Here is a 27,115-nt window from a genome sequence, read left to right on the forward strand (position 1 = left end):
AATCGTCAGCAGGTTTATTAGAAGCTGCGCCTTTAAGACCGATCGAATGTAGAACTAATAATATCATATTTTCCTATTTCTCCAAACTATTTACGCCCATTTAAGATATAAACTGTTTAAGTAACTACTCTCCAATCCGGTCATTTTGACACCGGCTATTTGTTGTTTATTTGATGGTTTAGACGCGCACACGAAGCCTAAAATATAAAGTGCAAGTCGGTCCATTTCACAGCACCCACACACATAAGCCGCCTTGAAGTTGGAAACAGCGTCTCTTGCGCGGATTATTGTGCATTTAATAGCTCTTTATTATCAAACACATCCCGCAGTTTAGCAACAGTAGAGAATGCAGTTTACAACAATCACTGATTCTGACGTTTAGTTTAGGTTTAGGGAGAAATGACAGCGCAGCTGTGAAGGGAAGGATGAGCTCGACGAACACGGCTATAGGAATAGTTTTACCTCATACCATCTTTTTATAATTCTTGGAAGCCAAAATCGAAAATAAAATTAGATTAATATCACAGCACATCCCTAAAGTTTAAGCAGACTAAACTTTTGTGTAGTTCTCTTGGCCATCGTCACTCATTAAGCTGACTGACGTGCTGTGTTCGCTGCAGCTCCACGTGAGAGAGCGTGAGCTCGCTTTCTCTCTCTCCTGGATTGCGAATGGCAAAAAATGCATCACGGACAAATGGTTTAATATTCTCTCATATAGAAACGGCTGGCAAAGATAGAATTTGCCAGATATAACGTCTATCAATTATAATTAGTAAGTGTATTTTCTTAATTTCTCCAGTACCGACAGCAGGCACATTTACTAGTCGCACATTCAGTGGCACACTCTCAAATTTTAGTCGCAAAATGCGACCATTTAGTCGCACTCTGGAGCCCTGCTACACATATTGCACACCTGTGTTGATACATTTTGTTTACTGTTGGCTTGTATAGAACTGACTGCAATGAAAACCAACCATAGTTATGTATACGTAGATTCCTTATCAACGACTGTTTCTATTGGCCGCTATACGTTTGCCGTCCACCATTTTCGAACGGTCAAAGCCGGTCGTGAACGCGCTTTGTGAACATTCAAATGTTGCCTGTGCCTCTGCAACCGTAGTGATACGCATGCATGTATGAAATGAATATCTATATATCAATAGACTGAAGCAGATGATTTTATAGGATTTAGTTTATCGTTATTGGTATATTGGTTAAAGATCTTAACATGTTCTTAATATCATTAATATTATTGATCATCAGAGAACCCATACAGACACATCAGCTTTTAATGAAAGAAGTGAACTCATTATAAACAAGTTAATTGGAAAGAAATCATAAACCATCAACCAATCAGCCATCAAAATAAATAAATAAATTATAAAAATAGTAATAAACTGGCTAGTAATGTGTTTAAAAAACATCAATATAGCCTATTTATTCAACTCATGTTTTATGTAATCATCATAGGTATTATCTGAGAGCTTAAATTCTCAAAAATCATCCTGTTGTGCAATAGTTTTATAAAAAAAAAGCTTTATACAATTATCAACATCACACAACTGAATTAAAAAAAAATTAAGAACAGGGAAAATTATAAATTAGGAGTCAAAATGATAAATTACTATACATTTAAAATATGATTAACGTTATATAAAATATTCTAGATACATTATTTGAATGCATATAGCTTATCGATCCAACAGTTAACATGTACAACACGGCGTGTAAGCCGTGTAAAAATCAGGGTCGTCATGGTCGATCTTTTGCATTCATCTGAACAACAACGGCAGCAGACTCGCTGAATGAAAATACACTTCACTCTCTGACAGAAGGGCATGCGTATGGAACAGCAGAAATAGACCATGAAGCCTGTTATTAACTAGCAAATGTTACGTGTTTTTGTGTAGAACGTGACATTAAAAAGTAACCATAGTTAAAAACCTGTAATATTCTGAAGTGTTGACGTGTGTTGACCGTTCTAAAATGGTGGCGCGTCGACGTGCCTGGAGTGGTCGAATGAGGCATTTACGTATTCATATCTATGACGATAACCAGTACCGTCGCAAGGGCTGTGCCAAGTGTGCGACCGCACAAGGCCTCGCGCAAAAGAAAAGTGACAGCCGACTTGATGTAGTAAAAGCCAATAGTTAAAGTTCTTGTTTTTGTCCTTCAAAATAGTTAAAGGTCCCATGGCATGAAATTTTCATTTTATGAGGTATTTCAACATTAATATGAGTTCCCCTAGCCTGAATATTGTCCCCAAGTGGCTAGAAATTTTGATCGGTGTAAACCAAGTTGTGGCTGTCTCTCTCTGCCTTTGAGAAAATGACAGCCCAGACGAGCTAAACTGGAATTATATAACAGGAACGGTTACCTCCCTTTTCTCCGCCCAGAGAATCTGGCACGCCCATGCAAGCGCTATATTTGTCCTCGAGAGATCATTGCTTGTGAACGAGTGAATGCTGGCAGTTTCTCAGTGTTTGGATGTACAAATGAAAACCGAAGTCTTTTTTCAGTTCCTTCTGATCTGTGATCAGTGATTTCTTATGTGTAGCTAATTATTTATTATTCGTGCACACGCAGCTCTCTCTCTCCCGACAGAACGGTGTTTTCTATCTTGTGAGTCCATGTTTTTGTACGTCCTCGTCGCGTCTATCTGTTCTAAAATGTGCATACAGTCATGAGTTTCTGCTCAACATCAGCAGACTCACATCTTTAGAGATAAACCTCACACACGCCGAAGCTCGGGCTGCACTGGCCGGTCGGCCTTCAACATCCCCGACCCCCAGTACTGCATCTGGCCCACAGCGGAGGCACCAAACGCGGCGCGAGATTAAGCAGAAGGGGGGTAAGCGTGAGCGTATCCGGGCTAGCCAGCCTAGCCCCACAATAAACTGGATTACATTCGATTACTGCTGTTGTGTCTTTGTTTGCGCTGTGTACTCAATGCGCATCACTGACGCTTTTTATATGATAGGAAAATATCGAAAAATAATGCTATAATCAACACTTACTCGTAACTCGTTCATCTTGACAGCTATAATGGTACATTGCATGTGTTACAAAGTTGGTAGAATAATGATGAAGACGGACTCGTGTGACTGGGACTCGTGTTTATTCAGAACTCTCAGATACAAACAAAATAAACTTGCGCTGAAAGACAGCGCTCTCACAACTCATACACAATTCATAATTTAGAACATCATTTTTCACGTCAAAATGTACGTGCGCACTGCGCAGTTCAGTTACACAGTTTAACTTCTTGAACCTAATGCTGTTAAACTGAATATACAATTTTTTTTTCCTTAAATATCCACATAAACATAAAATTGTTCGTCACTATAGCAACTAGGGATGGGCAACAGTGGTCGAGTAATCGAGTACTCGAACGTGACAGCGACCATCGATCATGAGAACGATGATCGCCCTGACTTTAAAAAAAAAAAGTATTTTTTTATTGGTTATTGCGTCGTTTTGCACGGTAACGGAGGTCTGATTGGTTAGCGTTATATAGGGATGAAACGGTATGGAAATTTAACATCACGATTATAGTGACCCAAATGATCACGGTTATCAATATTATCACGGTTTTGTTCAAACGAAATGAAAGTGTTCAAAAAGAACAGATGCACACACTTAAAACATTTCAACAAGTTTTATATTTGAAATTCAACAAACAACAAATAACTAAAGCAGCTCTAAGCACTTTTTTAAGCTAGATTCTGTGGTATTTCCTTCCTTAATGGCCGTCATCAATAGCAACGCATAACACATAAATAATAATAATTTGTCGTAAATATAATCTCTAATATTATCACTGTAAATATATTCCCAAGCAATATTCTCATCAGTGTTCTATCAGACACATTTAAATCTAGCATATTTTGTGTTAGAGCCCAAACAGTATCCTAGTGAAATAATGCATATCCATATTTCCATATGATTTGACAGTTTATTTTATTAAATATCAAAATGTGTGCATCATACCTGACACCTAGATGAACACTTTACAGTCTTTTTATGACTGTCATTCTCTTCAAATGCTATTGAAGTTTGAAACGTGTATAACGTTACCAATGTTGTATGTAACTTTACAGACGGTCCCTAAATTCGCCTGCGTTATGCCAGTCATATCAGATGCGCTGTGGTTCTGCTGTGTTTTTTTTAAACCATTTTCGCTGCTGAAATAGAACAAAAACAGTCATCCACTGTATGATGAATGAATCTCCTGCGTACAGCGCACGTTTATCTCTGCTTTGAGTGCAGATTTCAGCGTGAGAGCGGCGCGCGCTCTGAACAAAACTCCGCTAATCTGAACGCCTCTGATTATGAGATTGCATTCATAAACTCAATAGAAGCACGTGTAAGTGCTTATAATGCGCAACGCGATTATAACAGATGGCTTTTGAGAAGACTATTATAAGTTCAACAGCCAGAGTGGCTAGTGTGCAGCCGAAATAACGCTACACTCGCAAATGGCGGTTGTTATGTCACACCCTGATTATTATCCCTTAAATGTCACCCTAGTCTTGTCTGAATTTGTTCGTTCGCTTCACGTTATTATTTCCCAGACGTAGGTTTGGTATTGAGATCAAAGTCCACTTGCCTTGCGTTCGTAGTTTTGAAGTGTTTTCCCCTATTACAGTGACTTTCTTCTGGCATGTTTGCAGACAGGGTGACCATCTAAGATTAAGTTTCCCTCAGAACTTTTGTAAAAGCCAAAATATGACCACGCCTCAGATTTGGTCCTTTTAGAAGGCAGAACAATCCCCCGAGTGCTGTCACTGCCTTCTGCCATTTCTCCTCATTCAGAAAACAGCGGCCAGACTGACGCTGACTGGACAAGATTTACCGCGAGTTTTCACAACCGTGATAATCACACGCGGTTTTAATGATAATTAAATTTTATACGATATTACTAACCGTCACTAAATTTTATCGTGGTTTATCGTGAAACCGGTAATCGTTTCATCCCTAGCGTTATACAGCACGCCTCCAGAGTCCAGACCGCGGCGAAATAAAGTGAAACTGAGGTGTGAACTGCGGTGATATCTGGAATCACTGATCATTAAATGATTAGTGCAAGATGTGCAGCGCCAATCTGTCATAGCCTACATAGCATTATAATGAGAACACGATGGAAACAGAATGCTGTAAATTATCTGTGCTTAGTTCCCCGTGTATCAGCTGATCCATAGAGAAACTAGCGAGAACACTCAGACTAGCGCGTGAAGTTCATGTGCGCATTCGCGTCCTTTTCTGCAGATGCACATTGTAAGATTACTTTTATGTTTTCTATATCTGATTAATCTAATATAAAACGCGTTTGGTTGAGCTTAATAAGCTAGCAAAGCGCTGCCGTAATACCGGCTGTAGTTCATTCTCTTCAGTTTCAGCATAAATGCATTAATGCCTGACATTACAATATGATTTAGAGACGGTCATATTATTTTTAGATAGGCTAAGTCTTTCTCAGAATCATTGATATTAGTAATGCAGCAGTGCTATACTGTTTTCGTATTTTTTAACAGTAGGCCTAGACCTAGTTTATTTAAAGCTGTTTTTCGTTATGAGTTCGAAAACGCGCAGTGATGTCTGTAAACACTGCGATCATGAATAATAAAATTAAGTGCATGATGTGCAGAGTCAATCTGTCAAAGCATTATAATGAGAACATGTTTTTAATAAAATGTTGTTTCTGTGTGCTTTCGTTGTCCGTGTATCAGCGTTGTTAAGGGAAGAGCGCATTCAAAGTGTTCCGTTTCAAACCATAGCCTGTGAAATCTAGCACGCTGAAGTTCACGTGCGCATTTACGTCCTTTTGTGTTGATTTAAGTTGTAATAGGTTAATATTAATCTGATATAGGGTGCGTTTGGTTGAGTTTATTGCTCAAATGCAATGCTCGATATTATTGACTTGGTTATTTGAGACGGTCACTTTATAAAGATGTTTCTTTTTCAAAGACATTTATGCATCATAATCTAGCAGTTATTTTTTGTTTTATATGTTCATGTTTTCATGTACCTGTTTTCATGTCACGTTTGTATGTCAACAACCATTTTCATAACAGTATTTTCATTATCTCAATGACGGACAAGCCCCCCCCCTGCACATGCCCCGCCCACGAGTACTCGAGTACTCGTTTTTGAGACCTATTGATGATCGAAATGAGAAATTGACAAAAATGCCCATCCCTAATAGCAACAGTAGACCCTCGTTAGTAGGCTATACCCCCGGGCCTCGCACATCACGTTCGCACAGGGCCTCGCACCCCCCTTGCGACGGGCCTGACGATAACTATAAAGATGACTATAAAGATAACCGTTAGCATCCACCCTTGTGGACAATATCGTTCTGTTCATTCTAAGCGCGTGCTTGTCTGTCACTTTAAATGCTCGAGTTCATTACAGCAGGATGGATTCTGATTGGCTGTCAGTGTTTTTATCGTTCATCACCTGGAAGATCCGAATCGATTCCAACGATATCATTTCTCTGTGCCTTTATCGTTATAGCTGTGGTTTGAACTCTGCTATTCTTTATTATTGAGAACGATTTTTAGAACCATATCTTTATAGTTATCGTACTTGGTGTGAATGGGCCTTTCAGACGTTATAAATGCTTTTTAGCATGTTGCTATGTGGTTGTTGCTAGGTGAGTGCTTATTGCAGGACCATGTTTTTTTTTTATGGGTTGTACTGTTATTTAATGTATTTTTGGATTGTTCTTCTGATGAAACGCTACAAAAATATCTTTCCAAGAAATTTTAGTAGACCAAAAACTCCAGACAACATAAGCTGTTGAAAATGACAAGTGATCTAGGAGCTTTATACCGCTATTTACAGCGGATACCATTGAAAACACGGTAAGCCTATCCCTCACAGCCTCGCTTTCACACCTGTCATGGCGCTGCGCTGAAGAAGGTCTATTGGCCCACTGTCAAGATATTCAGGTCTTTAGATATGACTCTAGCCCCTCCGTTGTAACTCTATGTAACTATGGGATTCGTACTTTTAGTTTGTCCTCTTTTGCCCCTCTTTTTGGCATATCTTCGTCTCTCTTCTCACTGTTTTTCTTTGATAACACTGTTGCATGCTCTCGAGCCAGTCCAAATCCAAATGCACAGCAGAACTTCCTCTTCAGCAGACTAGACGATTGATAAATGATGTGGGCCTGTCCAGCTGGTTTCTTTCCAGATGGAATCAAACAGCTGAGGAACATGGGATTTGCAGCCTGGCTGTAATGACTTTTAACAGCAATGTCTGCCCTGACTGATGAGACACTGGTGCCCAGATTGAAGCCTCTGACAAAACCCTGCTGGCCAGAACTGACCTCAAAACAGGCTCTGACTGTCTGCCGCTGCCTTTATCTCAGGTTGTCTCCATTTTCCTCTCAACACTCTTTTCATCTCCTGGCCTTCTCCCTCCACAGGACCGTTTTGTTGCTCAAATATTGATATTTTATAGCTCAGAATATTTATAGTGGCACAAAGTGTTTTTTTCATGTAGAATTTAGTAATAGTATGTTTGTGTTTTGCATGTGGACTTTTTCCTTTTTTACAATTTTGAACAACAACAATAATAAAAAAAAACTAAAGTTATGTACATGCATACTTAACATTTTTTAAATAAGATTTTTTCCTAAACACATTTGGATGCACAATATATCGGCCACCATATCGGTATCGGCTGATATATGTTCTTTTTTTAATGTTATCGTTATCGGCCGATAATACAATTTGGGTGATATATTAAGGCCAATAAATAACGGATTATTTTTTTCAGCTGAGGTGCATTAAATAGGAAATATGATTGAAATCACTTCAATAAGGAAAATACGGTTAAGTTCAGCGTAACAAGTCTGTCATATAGGCTACAGTAAAATTATAATAAACTTTATAATTGTGTGCTTGGGACATGGATTTTATTGGTGAGACTTTTGTTTTTGTAATCAGGCTCTTAAAAATTATATAAAAATTTGGATTAGCATCCACAGCATTATATATATATATATATATATATATATATATATGCATGCTGTGGATGCTAATCCAAATTTTTATATAATTTTTAAGAGCTAATGACCCGAATCATTTTAACGACTGGTTAGAACAACTGATCAGTCCAACACTGAACTAACGAATCAGTTTACTCTGAACACCTCTGAAATGAGAACACAAGTGTGCTTACACAATTTAGCAAGAGTGGGTGTAAGAGTTAGTTTTAATTATCCACCGTCTTTCAGCTTATTTATGTTCACAATATGTAGTAAAATAAATAGCCTATAAATCATTTAGTTTAGACTGGAGTGAGGTGAACCCAGAACAAAGTTATTAACTAGCTGATAATGTTATGAAATTGTATATGGCAGAAAATTAGGCTATTTGCTAATTTTTTTAATACTACTTTTTAATATTGATATGATTATATACCAAAACAATTATCTGTAAATAGTGTAAAAATAAGGTATCAAAATAAGATAAACAAAAATTACAAACTTTCTTTGAATTTATTTAAAATGTATTGTCAGTATTGCGCTTGCAGATCACGTGGGTAGGGTACTTTTTTACTGTGCGTGTGTGTGTGTGTGTATGGATGACCATGTCTGTCAGCCACCACCGAAGACCATTTTTGACCCAGGAAAAACCATATATATATATATATATATATATATATATATATAGATATAGATATAGATATAGATATAGATATATATATATATATATATATATATATATATATATATATATATATATATATAGATATATATAGATATATATAGATATTGATAAAAATGTTGTGTGCTTTACATGCACACATGCATATAAAACTAAATAATATAGTATAGTATAATACTGTATACACTGATTAGGCATAACATTGACCTAATATTGTGTTGGTCCCTCTTTTGCTGCCAAAACAGCCCTGACCCGTCGAGGCATGGACTCCACTAGACCCCTGAAGGTGTGCTGTGGTGTCTGGCACCAAGATGTTAGCAGTAGATCCTTTAAGTCCTGTAAGTTGTGAGGTGGGACCTCCATGGATTGGACTTGTTTGTTCAGCACATCCCACAGATGCTCGATTGGATTGAGATCTGGGGAATTTGGAGGCCAAGTCAACACCTCAAACTCGTTGTGTTCCTTAAGCCATTTCTGAACCATTTTTGCTTTGTGTCAGGGCACATTATCCTGTGAAAGAGGCCACAGCCACCAGGGAATACCGTTTCCATGAAAGGTAGGTGAACAATGCTTAGGTAGGTGGTACGTGTCAAAGTAACATCCACATGGATGGCAGGACCCAAGGTTTCCCAGCAGAACATTGCCCAAAGCATCACTGCCTCCGCCGGCTTGCCTTCTTCCCATAGTGCATCCTGGTGCCATGTGTTCCCCAAGTACCATCCCGGCCATCCACGTGATGTAAAAGAAAACGTGATCCATCTGACCAGGCCACCTTCTTCCATTGCTCCGTGGTCCAGTTCTGATGCTCACGTTCCCACTGTTGACGTTTTCGGCGGTGGACAGGGGTCTGCATGGGCACTCTGACTGGTCTGCGGCTATGCAGCCCCATACACAACAAACTGCGATGCACTGTGTATTGTGACACCTTTCTATCAGAACCAGCATTAACTTCTTGAGCAACTTGAGCTCCAGTAGCTCGTCTGTTTGATCAGACCACACAGGCCAGCCTTCGCTCCCCACACGCATTGAGCCGTGGCCGCCCATAACCCTGTCGCCGGTTCACCACTGTTCCTTCCTTGGACCACTTTTGACAGATACTGAACAGACCAGGAACACCCCACAAGAGCTGCAGTTTTGAGTCGTCTAGCCATCACAATTTGGCCCTTGTCAAACTCACTCAAATCCTTACGCTTGGCCATTTTTCCTGCTTCTAACACATCAACTTTGAGGACAAAATGTTCACTTGCTGCCTAATATATCCCACCCACTAACAGGTGCCGTGATGAAGAGATGATCAGTGTTTTTCACTTCACCTGTCAGTGGTCATAATGTTATTTCTGATCAGTGTATACATACACAGAAAACTTTAGAATTGTTTTTGTATATCTAATAGTACTATAAGATGGAAAAAATACTGTCCATGGAAAAGAAGCCAAGCATTTTCCAGATTTACACAGTTATAATGTTTACGTTTTGTACAGTAAATGGATCTTAAAACATGAATATACAGCCAGCTTTATCTTTCAGTATGGGGGGTTCTTGTAAGAGGATCATCATTTTTGAGTGTCTGTGACATAAATGCGATATTACAGCAATCTCCTATGTGATTGTTTCCCGTGGGTTGAGTGCCCTCATACGTGCCCTGGTCCTCTCCAAGTGTTGTGCTGTATTCCCGGCTGGATGCTGCAAATGTGTTGCTGTTTATCGAGTGCAGTAAAACTTTGGCATCTGATATTGCATCCCTCTGGGTATGTGGTGTCTGTAAATGAGTGAATAAATAAAAACAAGCTTCCATTCCTACTCTGACCTAGAGCAACCCAAGGATCTGCTCAGTTCTTGGTCCTATAATGGAACAGATGTGTCTATTTTTGGGCTTTGTGCTCTTTATTCGTTAATGGAAGCCCTTCAGACTGTTTACTTGTAGCTATTCTTCAATTGTTTTCCCCATGGCCCCACGTTTTACACAGTCCCACGACTTTTCAGAGGACAGTTTTATTAAGAAAACTTCTCAGAGAAGGATTATATTGCATTGCTCTTGCTTTTTCATAGCTTTGTTCAGATCGCATCCAAATTATTGTGTCTATATACAGACTTGGGAAGGCCACAGACGGGGTTATCATTACGATGGGTTAAGTGGGACAGATGGCCCATTTCTGTGTAATGCTGTGCAGTGCTGTATATGCTGCTACAATACATGCGGCTCCGGCTATACACTGTCATCGGTCTCACACAGACAGCCGTCAAAAGATGTTTCCACAGACCAGTGAGCTATTGCTTAAATTTACAGGGAATTTGATAAACTTTGGATGATGATTTATGTCTGATTTGAGTGCTGAACTCTATACATGAGGATGTGAATGAAATGAAAAACAGCTTTGAATCATTTTCCTCAGTTTATTACTTGGCCACATGTGGTGCCTGTTCGCGTACACTCCCAGAAGAGTGCATTTGCATAGTCAACAGTGTGCAGGTGGTGTGAACTTATTTCAGAACTTGTTCCATTTTACAAATCATATGATTTTCATGACTTAATGACCCACCAAATGACTTTTATGCTGCGTTCACACCAAACGCGAATAGAGCGCCAGGAGCGAGTGATTTCAATGTTAAGTCAATGGAAAGGCGCGTTGACGCGCGTCTGGAGGTCCCGCGGCGCGGAAGGCGCGTTTCGTACGGGACGAAGGACGCGAATCCGCCTCATTCGCGCCTTGCGCGATATGCGCGAGTGGTGCCTTTTGTGCTTTTTGTGCATTGTGCATTCACACGTTTGAAGCGAATTTGCGGTTGACGTCCGAGTAGAAAAATCGGAACTTCGTCAATTCGCGCCGCGTTAACCAATCGGGAGCCTGCTTGCTGCTGTCACGTGGTAAAGTGACGTGATGAGAAACCCTGCATAATTTAAAAGTACTACTTTTGTGTCACAAAACGAGGTTAAGACTTTTTCAGGTGAGAATGTAGTTGTTTAAAGCTCTCATCTGTGGTTTATTTATGAAGAGAGCGCCTATTTAAAAAAAAACAATCTTGTGTTTTTGAGTTGTGAGATCCAGGCGATCACATCCTACATCGGCATCAAAACACAGCAAATCCAACGCATTCGTGCAGCTTGCCGTAATTTGTAAAGACGAGATTACAATCGAGCAGCTATTAGCTCGATTAGCTGCTATTTAAAAAATGGCGGTCACAAGTTTCTGTTTGTCTTGTTGGTCACGGTAACCCCGCCCCCAGTCCCTGACGCAAGTGGGTCTTGCTTCTAGACCAGGAATGTTTCGGTGCTACATAAGAACCACTTTTCCTGGGTCAGAGCTGTTGCTTTGGGTGTCGAAAGACAAAGAAACCGATTTGAAACTAGGCTCTGGCTCCGAACTAGCACTTAAACTGCATTGGTGGAAAAGGGGTATCAGATCTCAGGTAACACCCAAAATGCTGCAAAAACAATCACTACTATTATTATTTTGATGATCGATCGTCACTGTCACGTCCAAGTACTCGTGCACATCCCTAGTATGATTCCTGAAAAAAAATTACTCTATCCATATGAGGTCGTTCTTTTTAGTGTATCAAAACACAGCATGACCAGTGTAGTACGAATCCTGAACAAATGACTCATGGTATCATGTTTTAAATGGTTTAGTAGTTTTATTTAAAATCTAGTTAGAGGCGGTTTTTGGATTACATTTACGCTGTTTTAAAAAGAATGTGAAAAGTCATTAAGTCTATGTAAACATCTTTCACAAGAATTGTTTTAAACTTTAACTTTGTTGAAATCTGAAAATGTTTGTTCCCAAATATTTACTCCTCAAAAGTACTAAAGGAGAAGAAAATGGAGACTTGGAATCAAAATGTACCTTATTTATTTCCTTGATACTCCTCAAAAGTACTACAATTATTAATCATTAATGGAATGATTACAAGGAATCTGGACCAGAATTCCTCACCATTTTCATTGCCGTTTTGTGGAAAAAAAAAAAGTCCTCTGTTTATCCCAATGTGTGCTTCTGGGAAATATTGTACGTAACATTAATAAATCAGGCCACATGAGTATGTATCAAGGAAATAAATAAGGTCAATTTTGATTCCAAGTCTCCATTTTCTTCTCCTTATAATCACATGGCTCTCTAGGAGACCCAATTGAGACATAAGAGTTCCCATTTGTGATTTTTTTTTTTTCTTCTTTCCTTTCCTTTGGCTTGTTGTGTTTATGATAGTTCATCAGGCATTTCCTGGACTTCCTGGTTTCTTGGCCCGGTACAGCTGTGCAGTCCACCTGCTTCGCTTGGAGATTAAACTGGCTTTCTCACGACGTCTGGAGTCAATTAAGCAGTTCGACAAGCACAGCGTTGAGGTGGATTTAGATGCAACTGTCTGCCGAATGGAGAAAGTGTCCAGCGCCGCAGTGACAGGTACATATGAACGCTGCCAGAATTCAACAGTCACACATTCACATCCTTGTTGGTTCGTCACAAGCCAAGGCAGAGCTGAGTAAGCTGGCGGACGGCCATGTTGAATCAGTGCTTCATCGTATAGGCATAATGCAGGGGAGATGAAATGTGGTATTCTCTGCTCTTTATGTACCTGTCTTCACTATGTGGGCTAATGACAAGGGGAAAGTGTTGAGTCACTCATGGGATTTGGCCCAAAGTACCGTAACATTCAACAATAGGATTTCAAATGATGTTTTTGGCATGGAGCAGCAGGTATGTTAATGCACTGTCAAGGACTCAACTTCGCTCATGTACTGTCGAGTGTTCTTCTGTCTTATATCTCCCACAGGCACGCTGAGTGTCATCTGTAATCTGTGTTGATCTACAGTAGTATCTGCAGTCAATAGTGGAGCATGTAACATTTCCAGATAAGGCCTTCCATTAGTGTGGTCCCATAAAATACCAAAATAAGTGGTAATTTCTTATTTATTCTAAGGTTTCAATTAACTGCCTATGGCACGCTTGAACCAGCACTGAAAAGAATTGGTGTATAAACAAATATCACTTAAAAATGTATAGTAAATATATGGTTACAAACAATCGGGTAGTATCACATTAGGCCCTATTTTACCCATCTGAGCGCATGGTCTGAAGCACAATGCACAGGTGCACTTAAGTGCACTCCAAATCCACTTTTGCTAGTTTAACGACAGAAAAAATGGTTGGTGTGCCAGGCGCATGGTCCAAAAGGGTTGTACCTAGTCTCTTATTGAGTCATGGGTGTGTTTTGAGGTGTAATGTGCCGTAAACCAATCAAAGTCTCATCTCCCATTCCCTTTAAAAGCCAGATGCACTTGCACCTTGGCGGATTCGCTATTTACATGGCGGAATTTGAGTGGAAAGACTGAACGCTTCTCCAGAGAGGAATCCTTTTATTTTTAATATTTAAAAATGTTAGTGTTCTGCTGCCCTGTGTGTGTAATAAGCAGAGAGTATTGACTTCAGTTCAGGTTTTTGTTGCTCAAAATAGCAACGCGCTAACAATGCGCCCGAACGCACCTCGTTTTCAGACCAGCACGCCCATGGGCGAACAGATGGGCATGAGTGCATTTGACTCCAGGGGGTTAATAAAGGCATTCTGAAGCGAAGCGATGTGTTTTTTATAGAAAAATATCCATATTTAATACTTCATACACTAAAATATCTAGATTCCGGCAGGCAGTCTTCGCAAGTCGACTTTAGCCAAAAGAGTCTGACGATATACAGTGAGGAAAATAAGTATTTGAACACCCTGCTATTTTGCAAGTTCTCACACTTAGAAATCATGGAGGGGTCTGAAATTGTCATCGTAGGTGCATGTCCACTGTGAGAGACATAATCTAAAAAAAAAAATCCAGAAATCACAATGAATGATTTTTTAACTATTTATTTGTATGATACAGCTGCAAATAAGTATTTGAACACCTGAGAAAATCAATGTTAATATTTGGTACAGTAGCCTTTGTTTGCAATTACAGAGGTCAAATGTTTCCTGTAGTTTTTCACCAGGTTTGCACACACTGCAGGAGGGATTTTGGCCCACTCCTCCACACAGATCTTCTCTAGATCAGTCAGGTTTCTGGCCTGTCGCTGAGAAACACGGAGTTTGAGCTCCCTCCAAAGATTCTCTATTGGGTTTAGGTCTGGAGACTGGCTAGGCCACGCCAGAACCTTGATATGCTTCTTACAGAGCCACTCCTTGGTTATTCTGGCTGTGTGCTTCGGGTCATTGTCATGTTGGAAGACCCAGCCTCGACCCATCTTCAATGCTCTAACTGAGGGAAGGAGGTTGTTCCCCAAAATCTCGCAATACATGGCCCCGGTCATCCTCTCCTTAATACAGTGCAGTCGCCCTGTCCCATGTGCAGAAAAACACCCCCAAAGCATGATGCTACCACCCCCATGCTTCACAGTAGGGATGGTGTTCTTGGGATGGTACTCATCATTCTTCTTCCTCCTCCAAACATGTTTAGTGGAATTATGACCAAAAAGTTATATTTTGGTCTCATCTGACCACATGACTTTCTCCCATGACTCCTCTGGATCATCCAAATGGTCATTGGCAAACTTAAGACGGGCCTGGACATGTGCTGTTTTAAGCAGGGGAACCTTCCATGCCATGCATGATTTCAAACCATGACGTCTTGGTGTATTACCAACAGTAACCTTGGAAACGGTGGTCCCAGCTCTTTTCAGGTCATTGACCAGCTCCTCCCGTGTAGTTCTGGGCTGATTTCTCACCTTTCTTAAGATCATTGAGACCCCACGAGGTGAGACCTTGCATGGAGCCCCAGTCCGAGGGAGATTGACAGTCATGTTTAGCTTCTTCCATTTTCTAATGATTGCTCCAACAGTGGACCTTTTTTCACCAAGCTGCTTGGCAATTTCCCCGTAGCCCTTTCCAGCCTTGTGGAGGTGTACAATTTTGTCTCTAGTGTCTTTGGACAGCTCTTTGGTCTTGGTCATGTTAGTAGTTGGATTCTTACTGATTGTATGGGGTGGACAGGTGTCTTTATGCAGCTAACGACCTCAAACAGGTGCATCTAATTTAGGATAATAAATGGAGTGGAGGTGGACATTTTAAAGGCAGACTAACAGGTCTTTGAGGGTCAGAATTCTAGCTGATAGACAGGTGTTCAAATACTTATTTTCCTCACTGTACATGACAGGATGTTAGAGTAGCGTAACCTTAGACACCTCTTGTGGTTCAAACAAATAGGGGTGAGGAACAAATTCAAGTTCTTCCGACATTTCTCTTTAAAAATCCTAATTTTAGACTTCTAATTCATTGGTGTTTTTCTCTATCCTCTGTGCGTTCGTCAATACGTTGTGTCGGGTCAGAGGTCACTCTTTTGCTGTAAATCAATGCGCACAGCGGTCTTTCTGAATTTAATTATTTTAGTTAATAAAGATTCAAATATGGATATTTTTTTACTCAAACGGATCGCTTCACTCCAGAAGGCCTTTATTAACCCTCTGGAGTCATATGGATTATTTTTATGATGGATGGATGCACTTTTTTTGGACTTAAAAATCAAGACAGCCATTCACTCTCATTATAAAGCTTGGAAGAGCCAGGACTTTTTAAATTTAACTCTGATTGTATACGTCTGAAAGAAGAGTCATATACACCTAGGATGACTTGAGGATGAGTAAATCATGGGCCAATTTTCATATTTTGGTAAACTATCCCTTTAAGACGTTATTGTATGTAAAATAATGATAATAATAATAATAATATTGTTGTATAGAAAATGCACAAAACATAATCTTACCCTGTTGACCCTTGTTTTCAACAACCCTTATTTTTTTTAAACCTCTCTAAATTTTGACCCCCCCCTTAAAATAAGAAATATCAGCACTCTCAAGCAAGCTAATTTTCTTGTTCAATAATAAACTTTTATCATTGTAAAAACAATTTAATTTAATTTAATTTAATTTAATTTAATTTAATTTAATTTAATTTAATTTAATTTAATTTAATTTAATTTAATTTAATTTAATTTAATTTAATTTAATTTAATTTAATTTAATTTAATTTAATTTAATTTAATTTAATTTAATTTAATTTAATTTTTGCCCATAGTAAAATCACAAATACTATCTCTTTTATGACTCAATTTTCTCTCATATACAGCACAGAGATGAATGAGAGCAAATGGAGACTTTTGCTTTTTCTTCTGAGATAAACACTCTAGTAATCCCACATTTGTCTCCTCTGGAGTTTCAGGACATATTTCAATGGGCTAAAGTTATTGATTTTAAACTCAATTACCATTAAATGATTTTAGCTGTGCCATTCACATTATAGCTCTATACTCTCGAATGCTAACAATTCTCTCATTTGTCTCAAGTTTTGTAGGAGAAACATCTGAGACATCTGATGTCATAATTGAAACACAAAGGCTGTTGAGCTCTGAATGGGCAACCTCTGTCTGAGCAATAAAATGAGTATTAACAGAATCGTGATTTTTTTTAAACTAATTTTGACAGATTTATTGACTATTCTTAAAAACAGAAACCGAAATGTTCTTCCTCTAAGTAGATGGATAATCTCACTCCAAACGGTCAATCTTTTTTTTTGCGTCATCGACTGCCTTTCTGGTTAGTCATGTTTGTTTGCATCTGTTTATTCATGTCTGGCTGTAGTTTAATCTTCCTTCATAGGGAGGAGCCTCTTGGGAATGAGAGGTGAACGCAGGCTGCTATCAGATCCAGTCTGATGTGGATGGATTTGTTTTCATTTGTGTTTTGAGACCAGAGCAAATCCAGTCTTCCAGCTCTTATCCAAAATGATAGCTGAGCAAAAAATGTAATACAATTTTCTGATGACTCGATGGGAAAATGTCTGCGCTGCTTATCGACAATTCGGTATTAAAGATAAAACCAAATATATTTAATATACAAAGCTGTTTCAGTAAGTAAATAATCAAAAAACTAAATGATTCAGTCTTAATGATTCAGATTCAGTCATTCTGGTTTTATGAACAGGAGCAATTGATTACTTGTAAAGGTCCATCTGTAAAGAATGATTGGAAACATTCAGAAAATCATTGAATCATTCAGAATCATTTAGGCTTTATGACCAGGAGCAATTGATCCTTTAAAAAGATTGATCTATAATTGATGATTTATTCACTAATCTGACATTGGAAACATTCATTATTATTCCGTTTTTATGATCGGGAGTAGGGATTTCAAGAATTGGTATTGTGGCCAATTAAGCAAGTTCCCTCCAAGGATATTCCTTCCCAGACCATTACCAAACCGGTCATGCTGGATGATGTTGCACGCAGCATATATACAGTCAAACCAAAATGTATCAGATACCTTCAACATTTTTCTCACATTTTATCACCGTTTATTCGCTATAGTTTAGAAAATGGTAATAAAATATGACAAGATCTCCGATTTAAACTCTGTCAGCTTTTTATTCATCTTGATAATGTCAAGTCAAGTCAACTTTATTTATATAGCGCTTTTAACAATGCAGATTGTTTCAAAGCAGCTTTACAGTGTTAAACAGGAAAATAATGCAGCATAATTTTATTCAGCTGTCTAGCCATTCTGGAGAAAACGGTGATGTCATCAGTTCATTTCAATTATCATACAGTGACAGTGTGGGCTTTAGATCAGTAATTAGATCAGTAATTTAGTTTATATGGTTAATTTAGTTTAATAATTAGATTTATTTGGATATTTAGTTGAAACATTTTGTGTCCCCAACTGAGCATGCCAAGCCAGAGGCAACAGTGGCAAGGAAACCAAAACCCCATCAGGTGACCTAATGGAGAAAAATAAACCTTGGGAGAAACCAGGCTCAGTCGGGCTGCCAGTTCTCCTCTGGCCAATTAACAAGTAGTGTATGATTATTATTCTGGAAACTTTACAGGACAGAGGTCATAATAGAACGGAATATTCGAAGGATCGGAGGCAACACGCTGGAGACGGGTTTATTGAGGCTGATGTGTTGATTAAAGGGGTGGTAAAACACATTCTTTTGAAGGCTTGATTGTGTTTGTGGGGTGCACTGTAACATGTGTTCATGCTTCGTTTTAAAAAAAATTGCATTATTTTTCATATATTTGACCTTTATTCTACACTGCTCTGTCCCTCCTTGTAAAACGGTCTGATGTTTTCCGGGTTGAATGAAGCCAGTCCCTCAAAAATACGCAGTGGGCTCAGATTGGTTAGCTGGCCCAGTGTGTTGTGATTCGCTAACCGCATTGCACGTTTATCGGAAACGCCACGCCCCTTACCTTTACCGGCCCGGATCCGGGTGACTGCAGTAAACCTCGGGAAAAAACAGAGAGACTATCATTAGCGTAGATGCCATTCTTCTGATGATGTAACGAGTACATCAGGTGTTATGGGAAGTGTTCCCGGTTCCGGCTGACCTAGTTAATGCAGCCTAACAATAATTTCATTGAAAAAGTGTTTTATGTGTATGCCACAGTAAAGAGATGTTTTAGTCTAGATTTAAACTGACAGAGTGTGTCTGCTTCCCGTACAATGTTAGGAAGACTGTTCCAGAGTTTAGGTGCTAAATAGGAAACGGATCGACCGCCTGCAGTTGATTTGGATATTCAAGGTATTATCAACTGGCCAGAATTTTGAGACCGCAGTAGAGGTGATGGAGTATAATATGTTAAGAGCTCGCTCAAGTATTGGGGAGCTAAACCATTTAGTGCTTTGTAAGTAATAAGCAAGATTTTAAAATGTATGCAATGTTTAATAGGCAGCCAGTGCAGTGTTGACAGAACTGGGCTAATATGGTCATACTTCCTGGTTCTAGTAAGAACTCGAGCTGCTGCGTTTTGGACCAGCTGGAGTTTATTTATTAAGCGAGCAGGGCAACCACCTAGTAGAGTATTACAATAATCTAGCCTTGAGGTCATGAACGCATTAACTAACTGTTCAGCATTTTGCATTGTGAGCATGTGCCGTAATTTAGATATATTTTTAAGATGGTAGAATGCAGTTTTACAGATGCTAGAAATGTGGCTTTCAAACAAAAGATTTGTATCAAAGAGCACACCCAGGTTCCTCACTGACGACGAGGACTTGACAGAGCAGCCATCAAGTGTTAGACAGTATTCTAGGTTACTACTTGTGGAGCTTTTTTGTCCAATAATTAAAATTTTTTTTTTTTCTGAATTGAGTTGCAGGAAATTACTGGTCATCCAATGTTTTATATCAGCTATGCATTCCGTTAATCTTGTGAATTGGTAAGTTTCTTCAGGGCGTGAAGAAATATAGAGCCGAGTATCGTCAGCATAACAATGAAAACTAACTCCATGCTTCCTAATGATATCTCCCAGTGGTAGCATGTACAGGGTGAAGAGCAGCGGTCCTAGCACTGAGCTCTGCGGTACTCCATACTGAACTGATCGGTATGACATCTCTTAATTTACTGCTACAAACTGATAACGGTCACATAGGTATGATTTAAACATGACAAAGCAATTCCACTAATACCTACATAATTTTCGAGTCTATTCAAAAGAATGTTGTGGTCGATAGTATCAAATGCAGTGCTAAGATCGAGTAACACTAATAGAGAGATACTGCCACGATCGGATGATAAGAGTAAATCATTTGTAACTCTGACGAGAGCAGTCTCAGTGCTATGATACGGTCTAAATCCTGACTGGAAATCCTCACAGATACCATTTCTTTCTAAAAAGGAACATAATTGTGAAGACACTGCCTTTTCAAGTATTTTTGACAGAAAGGGTAGATTTGAGATTGGTCTATAATTGACTAATTCTATAGGATCAAGTTGCATTTTTTTAAATAAGTGGTTTAATAATAGCCAACTTAAAAGTTTTCGGTACATATCCTAATGACAAAGATTAATTAATGATATTAAGAAGAGGATCTATGACCTCTGGTTGCATCTCTTTCAATAGCTTAGTCGGTACAAGGTCAAGCATACATGTGGTTGATTTTGATGATTGAACGAGTTGAGCCAATTCTTCTTCTCCTATAGCAGTGAATGAGTGTAATTTTTCCTCAGTGACACTACAATGCTCTGTCTAACGTAATACTGTAGTAGACGGCTGCATGGTTAAAAATGTCTTCTTAATATTATCAATCTTCCATGTAAAGAAGTTAAAGAAGTCATTACTGCTGTGCTGTTTACAAACATCAGAAGTTGAAGCTTTATTTTTGGTTAATTTAGCCACTGTATCGAATAAATACCTAGGGTTGTGTTTGTTTTCTTCTAAGAGATTTGAGAAATAAGCAGATCTAGCACTTTTTACGGCCTTTCTGTATTGCGATCATGTGCTCTTTCCATGAATTACGAAAGACCTCTAATTTTGTTTTCTTCCAGCTGCGCTCCATTTTTCTGGCTGCTGTTTCGAGTGTGCTCGTTTTACCATGGCGTTGGACTATTTTCTTTAATCTTCTTTAAGCGCAGGGGAGCAACTGTGTCTAAAGTACTGGAAAAGAGAGAGTCAATAGTTTCTGTTGCAACATCGAGTTCTTCTAAGCTATCTGGGATGCTGAGGAGATGATACTGATGAGGAAGATTATTTAAAAAAAAGCAATCTTTAGTGGCGGCAGTGATTGTCCTGCCATTTTTGAAGCGAGGGGGCGGCTTTGCAACCTTAGCTAAATTAAGTATACATGATACTAGGTAATGATATGAGATGTCATCGCTCTGCTGCAGAATTTCAACGGTATCAACATTTATTCCATGTGACAATATTAGGTCTAAAGTATGATTATGGCGATGAGTGGCTCCTGACACGTGTTGCCTAACTCCAATAGAGTTTAGAATGTCTTTAAATGCTAATCCCAATGGGTCTTTTTCGTTGTCTACATGGATATTAAAATCACCAACAATTAGTACTTTATCTACGGCCAGTACTAACTCTGATAGAAAATCAGCAAATTCTTTGATAAAGTCTGTATTATGCCCTGGTGGCCTGTATACAGTAGCTAACACAAATGTTAAACAGGGTTTATCATGTACACTACATAACGTTACATAAAGCACCAAAACTTCGAAGGAATTAAATTTGAAACTTCTGAGTAATACTGAAGATATTATTATAAATTACAGCAACCCCTCCCCCTTTACTTTTCAGACGCGGCTCATGTTTATAACAATAATCTTGGGGGGTGGACTCTTTAAAGTAATGTAGTCGTCAGGTTTTAGCCAGCTTTCTGTCAAACACAGCACATCTAGATTATTATCTGTAATGATATCATTAACAATAAGCGCTTTTGGGGAAAGGGATGGAATATTCAGCAACCCAAGCTTTATCAATTGTTCATCTGTATTATATCTGTTGTTTATTTGTTGGACATCAATAACATTTTTACTGTTGAATGGTTTTGATGTTTTTTTGTATTTACTAATTCGGGGAACAGACACAGTCTCTATATGATAATATCTAGGTGAAAGAGTCTCTATGTGCTGGGATTTATCTGACTCCGGTGACGTCAGACAGCAAGCAGACGGTCGGTTTAGTCAGTTTGTCTGCTTCCTGACATGGGCCCTAGTGAGTCAAGGTTTAGCTCTAAGACTATGTGCCAAATTACTAGAGAGAAGAGCGGAACCACCCAGGGAGGGATGGATGCCACCCTTCTTCAACAGGTCAGGTCTGCCCCAAAAACTTTTCCAATTGTCTATGAACCCTATGTTATTTTGCGGACACCACTTACACAACTAGCCATTGAGTGATGATAGTCTGCTAACTATCTCATCACTCCTTTTAACAGGGAGCGGTCCAGAACAATAAGCAGCCTCTGATATCGTACCAGCGAGTTCACACACCTCTTTAATGTTCATTTTGGTGATCTCCGACTGGCGAAGTCGAACATCATTAGTGCCGACGTGAATAATGATCGTAGGGAATTTACGATTAGCTTTAGGCAGCACTTTAAAATTTGCTTTGATGTCAGGTGCTCTGGCTCCCGTAAACATGTGACTATGGTGGCTGGTGTCTCTATCTTCACGTTCCGTGTAATAGAATCGCCAATGACTAGGGCACTTTCAACAGGATACTCAGTGGGTGCTTCACTGAGAGGGGAGAACCTGTTTGATGTTCTAACCGGAACGGAAAAGTGATTTTTTGATCCGCGACTATGCCGTCTCACCGTTACCCAGTTTGCGGGGGCCCTGCAGCCGGAACCGAAGAATGTACCGAGTTCACTAAGCTATTCGCATCCAAATCAGTATTTAAAGCTGTTACATCCTCACTACTCTCAGATAAAGTATGGATGCGTGTTTCTAATCTTCTCCGTCAGCCTAACTATCTCCTTACATTTATCACATGTGAAGCCCTGTTCGCCAGCGGAGAAGCCTATACTGTGACAAGTGACAATGACAGGAGATGACATGATTTACCGTGTTTGTTGATTAATCCAACTTACCACAATTGTTTGCTGGACACTATTTACTAATCCAACTAATGAACTCAGAAAACAGGAGACCCGGGTGCAGAGATGACAAGCTAACAGGCTAGCGAAATGCTAACGTGTGATGGTGATTTAGATTAAAAGCTAGCGATGTCAAATTTAACGTGATAGGCAATATTTAAACAATGTATGGTGATGAGTAAGTTATATTTAGCAGTAGAACAAAGAAGATATATCAAAATAGAGATTCAAACGCAAGCAAGGCTGTACAGAGCTACAAACAAGGCAGGAGGCAAACAGGAGACAAGAGCAATCGATCAGGAGCAATCGATCAGATAATGTCAGATAACTTTGATATAAAGGTATGTAATGGATTACAATCAACCAATCAGCTGTCAACTGTTAAATTTAAATACACAATTAGATAATACCAATTTAGGTCAACCAATGACCAAGCAATGCTTCATTTTGTTCAGTTTGTGGTGTAAAAGGTCACATTAATAATTAAAGAAAAAACGCTTAAAGCTACACTATGTAACTTTTCCGTCCACTAAAGGTCGCCTGTTCAAAACAAAGGCGTAGTTTGATGACGCCACGTATGAGCGCAGAATCTTGGGACATGTGGTCTTTACCTCACAGCCGATGGAAAAGAGTCAGGATAAGACTCGGGCAGAAATCATGTTCATGGATGCGATTATTAACATTACTGTAGTATGAAGCAGAGCAGGACCGAGTGTTGTGGAGCTGAGCAAGGCCACAGGAGCGATTGAAGAGCGGGACTGTTATTATGGCATAGTCGCTGGCGGGACTTTTATTATGACACAGTCGCCAGCGCCACTACCGCTTTTCCAGTCATGAGTATGAGATAACGCAACTCTGTTTATCGTATTAGATACATCTGAGTGTGTTGAAAAGGAAGTTAAGTTGGGATATTCAAAGTACTAAATTGAACAAAATATATAACACTGGCCTAGTAGTTTTTGGATATTTTACTGCAAAAAATCTTACATAGTTCACCTTTAAGCAAAACATGGTCAAGTCTAAGTGTCTGAATCATTTTGGTCGCAAATTTGTATCAATAATATGTCACAGTTTACTTTATTTTGCTATCCTCACTTGCATAAATCAACTATAGTGTCCTGCACCCACTAGTAAAAATTATATCTGGTGTCTGAATCATTTTTGGTTTGGCTGTATATGAACTGTCAGCACGACCCTGTATACATTGGATTGATTTTGATAGCTTTAATGTACTTGAAGTGTGCACAAAGCACTAAGAAAATACAAATATCAGATCGGGATTGTATCAGCGGATACTCAATATTCAATCACTCGGATTGAATCAGGGTCACCAAAGTTGATCGGGACATGACTAATTTAAAAGATCATCATAAAAAAAAAAGATGTTTAATTTAAAAGCTCCATCTTTAAAAATGTTAGTCATTCTGATCAAATTATTGAATCATTCAGGTTGTATTAGCAGGAGCAATTGATTCATTGAAAAGAACCATCTCTTAGGCCACATCCACACGAAGCCAGAGCTTTCCCAATTCAATCTTTTTTACCCCTCGTCTCAAGAAATATCTGCATACACACAAAACCACTGAAACCGACTCAAAGCGATGTAGTATACATGCCAGACCAGTGTGTGGCGCTGTAATTCTGCCACAGAGATGCACTAAAAACGGAGAAGAAGAGTTGTGGCTCGAATGGGTACAGCAACGGTAGGAAGTGAGGCAAAATCTCACAATAAAATAATAAATAAATAAATTACTAACCTACCCTTACAATAATGCAAATACAGTAATTAAATGACGCAATATTGATGTGCACATGCCTGTACCTGTATCCTTCTAGTCTTTATCGTGCGGGACATGGTGTGATGACATCACCGTTTCTCAAAATATACGGATTGGCTGTACACACGAAAACTTAAGAATGTTGGTTTCAGATTTATCCACTCTGAGACCCGGTTTTAAAAAATACCGGTTTCAGGCTCCCAAAATGCCGGATCCGTTTGGACGAAACACTGATACAATACAAAATCTTTACGTATACAGCTAAACGCGTCTCCGTGTGGACGGGGGCCCCAAAAAATTATTTATTCTCAAATCTGACATTAGAATCATTGTGACCAAATCATTGATTCATTCAGGTTTTATGAACAGGAACAATTGATTCACCAAAAAGACCCATCTTTGAAGAATAATTTGTTCACAAATCTGTGACTTTTCATATGAACTTGCTAGGCTAAAGCAGAAATCAAGATTTTTCAGTGAAAAACTGGTAATATTTTGGACCGTTTGTCACATAAAAACTGTCATATGTCTTCATAAGACTTCAAATGAGTCTGTTTTGTTTAAAGCTTGAAAGCTCAACTCCCCATTCATTGAAGTTGCATGGAAAAGAGCGACCAGCACATTTCTCCTATTGTATTTCACGAAGAAAAAAAAAAGTTTAAATGCACATGAGGGTATTGACACGATTTTCCTTTATTTTTTCTTTCTTTGTGAACTTACCCTTTTAAAGTATTTTGGATCAAAAACTTAAAACAGATCTTGTGTGACTCAAGACGAAAACAAATGACTAGCCGAATAATTTCAGAAATGCAGGAAAGAATCAACAAGTGGGTCTGGGCCGAGACAGCGTGCCGTCGACGGTCTGGACTCCAGACTCCAAAACAACCCTACAGACTATAAATGCTGGCTGAATGGACAAGGAACTCGGCTCATCCTTTCTGGATAGCGCACTGTTTTCAGGACATTTTTAGCCGCTACCTGCTTATCTTGGGTGGAGTGAAGCATTCCTGCAGTTTGGACAGGTCTGATCTGGCCTTGTGCCATAGTATCGGGCCTGAAGCATGTGCGTCTCTCGCTCCGTTGGGTGCGTCTAAAGTGTGTATACTTTAGCAAATCGAGAAGATCTACAATATAGGCTTATTTGCGTTTGCACTTGTGGTAATATTGCGCAGACATGTATTGTTTGCTTTGGACTCCTTTGAATGTCGTCTTCATGTTCAACAACACGATATAAACCCTCGGTAGCTTTGTTAGTGTTTGTCTGCAGTGTATTGTATCTGCAAATCTCTTTTGTTTGAAGGCGTGATGTACTCATGTGTCAGCCGACCACCCAGACGCCAGTTCATAACAATAACACTTCCACTTCCTATCTCTGATAACGCTACGGTTACGGCTGAGGGAATCTCGGCAGGACAGACTGTATCAGTCAACTCGGTCCACGTCAGAGAAACGGACCCCTCTGTTTGGGAAACAACTAGTCAAGCCTACATGTCAAAAACTTCCTCCTCGCTTGTGTAACCTAAACATACTAATCTGGCTCTAAACTGTCATTATAACAACGTTTGTTGCAGTGTTAATGCTCTAGATGTATACATCTTTTTCTGCCTATCTAGACCTTATCATGGATATCGCTTACAGTGACTTTGCCAAGTAACAATCCAACGCTCTCCATTGACTTTGTATTTCGTGAGGCTGCCTCCTTGTCATTTATGACTCTTAACAAAAAACAGAACAATGTCTAAAAGCTGCTATGTGACAGGGTGTGCAGCAAACAAGCCAAAAAACACATAAATACGTTTTTATAAGCTGTCGACCCAAAAAAGCAAGCGTTTAAGGAGACAAAAGTGGATACAGGCAATAAGACATGAAGCTTCAGCAGGAAGAATGGGTACATTTTGGGATCCTGACACTCAGTATGCCTATGTGTGCAGTAAACATTTTTTTGTCACTGTTAAGTCAAATATCCAAATGTCAGTTTTATATATATTATATTTCCTGTCGCTGATTACGTTCCCCTCTAGTGGGCGTAGTTCTCAGTGTAATATAACATGGTGTGCTCTGTCTCAATTGCCTGTATCCACTTTTGTGTCCTTAAAGGTGCACTATGTAACTTTTCCGTCCGCTACAGGTTGCCTATTCAAAACAAAGGCGTAGTTTGATGACGCCACGTTTGGGCGCAGAATCTTGGGACATGTGGTCTTCACCTCACAGCCGGTGAAAAAGAATCAGGATAGGACTCAGAAATCACGTTCATGCGATTATATACGTTACTGTAGTATGAAGCAGAGCAGGACCGAGTGTTGTG

General features: G+C 39.2%; 1 protein-coding gene across 2 annotated transcripts in view; it reads left to right on the forward strand.

The window, feature by feature from the left end:
* The window catches only part of znf469 (zinc finger protein 469), a 463,873-nt gene that overhangs the window by 52,076 nt on the left and 384,682 nt on the right, over positions 1-27,115 (forward strand). For both annotated transcript variants that reach the window (XM_079809305.1, XM_079809306.1), the window contains exon 2: positions 12,884-13,078. The gene's annotated coding sequence lies outside the window, so the exon portion shown is untranslated. The remainder of the gene's footprint in view (positions 1-12,883; positions 13,079-27,115) is intronic.

Source organism: Gobio gobio (genome assembly GCF_949357685.1).
Source record: "Gobio gobio genome assembly, chromosome: 25".
NCBI lineage: Eukaryota > Metazoa > Chordata > Actinopteri > Cypriniformes > Gobionidae > Gobio > Gobio gobio.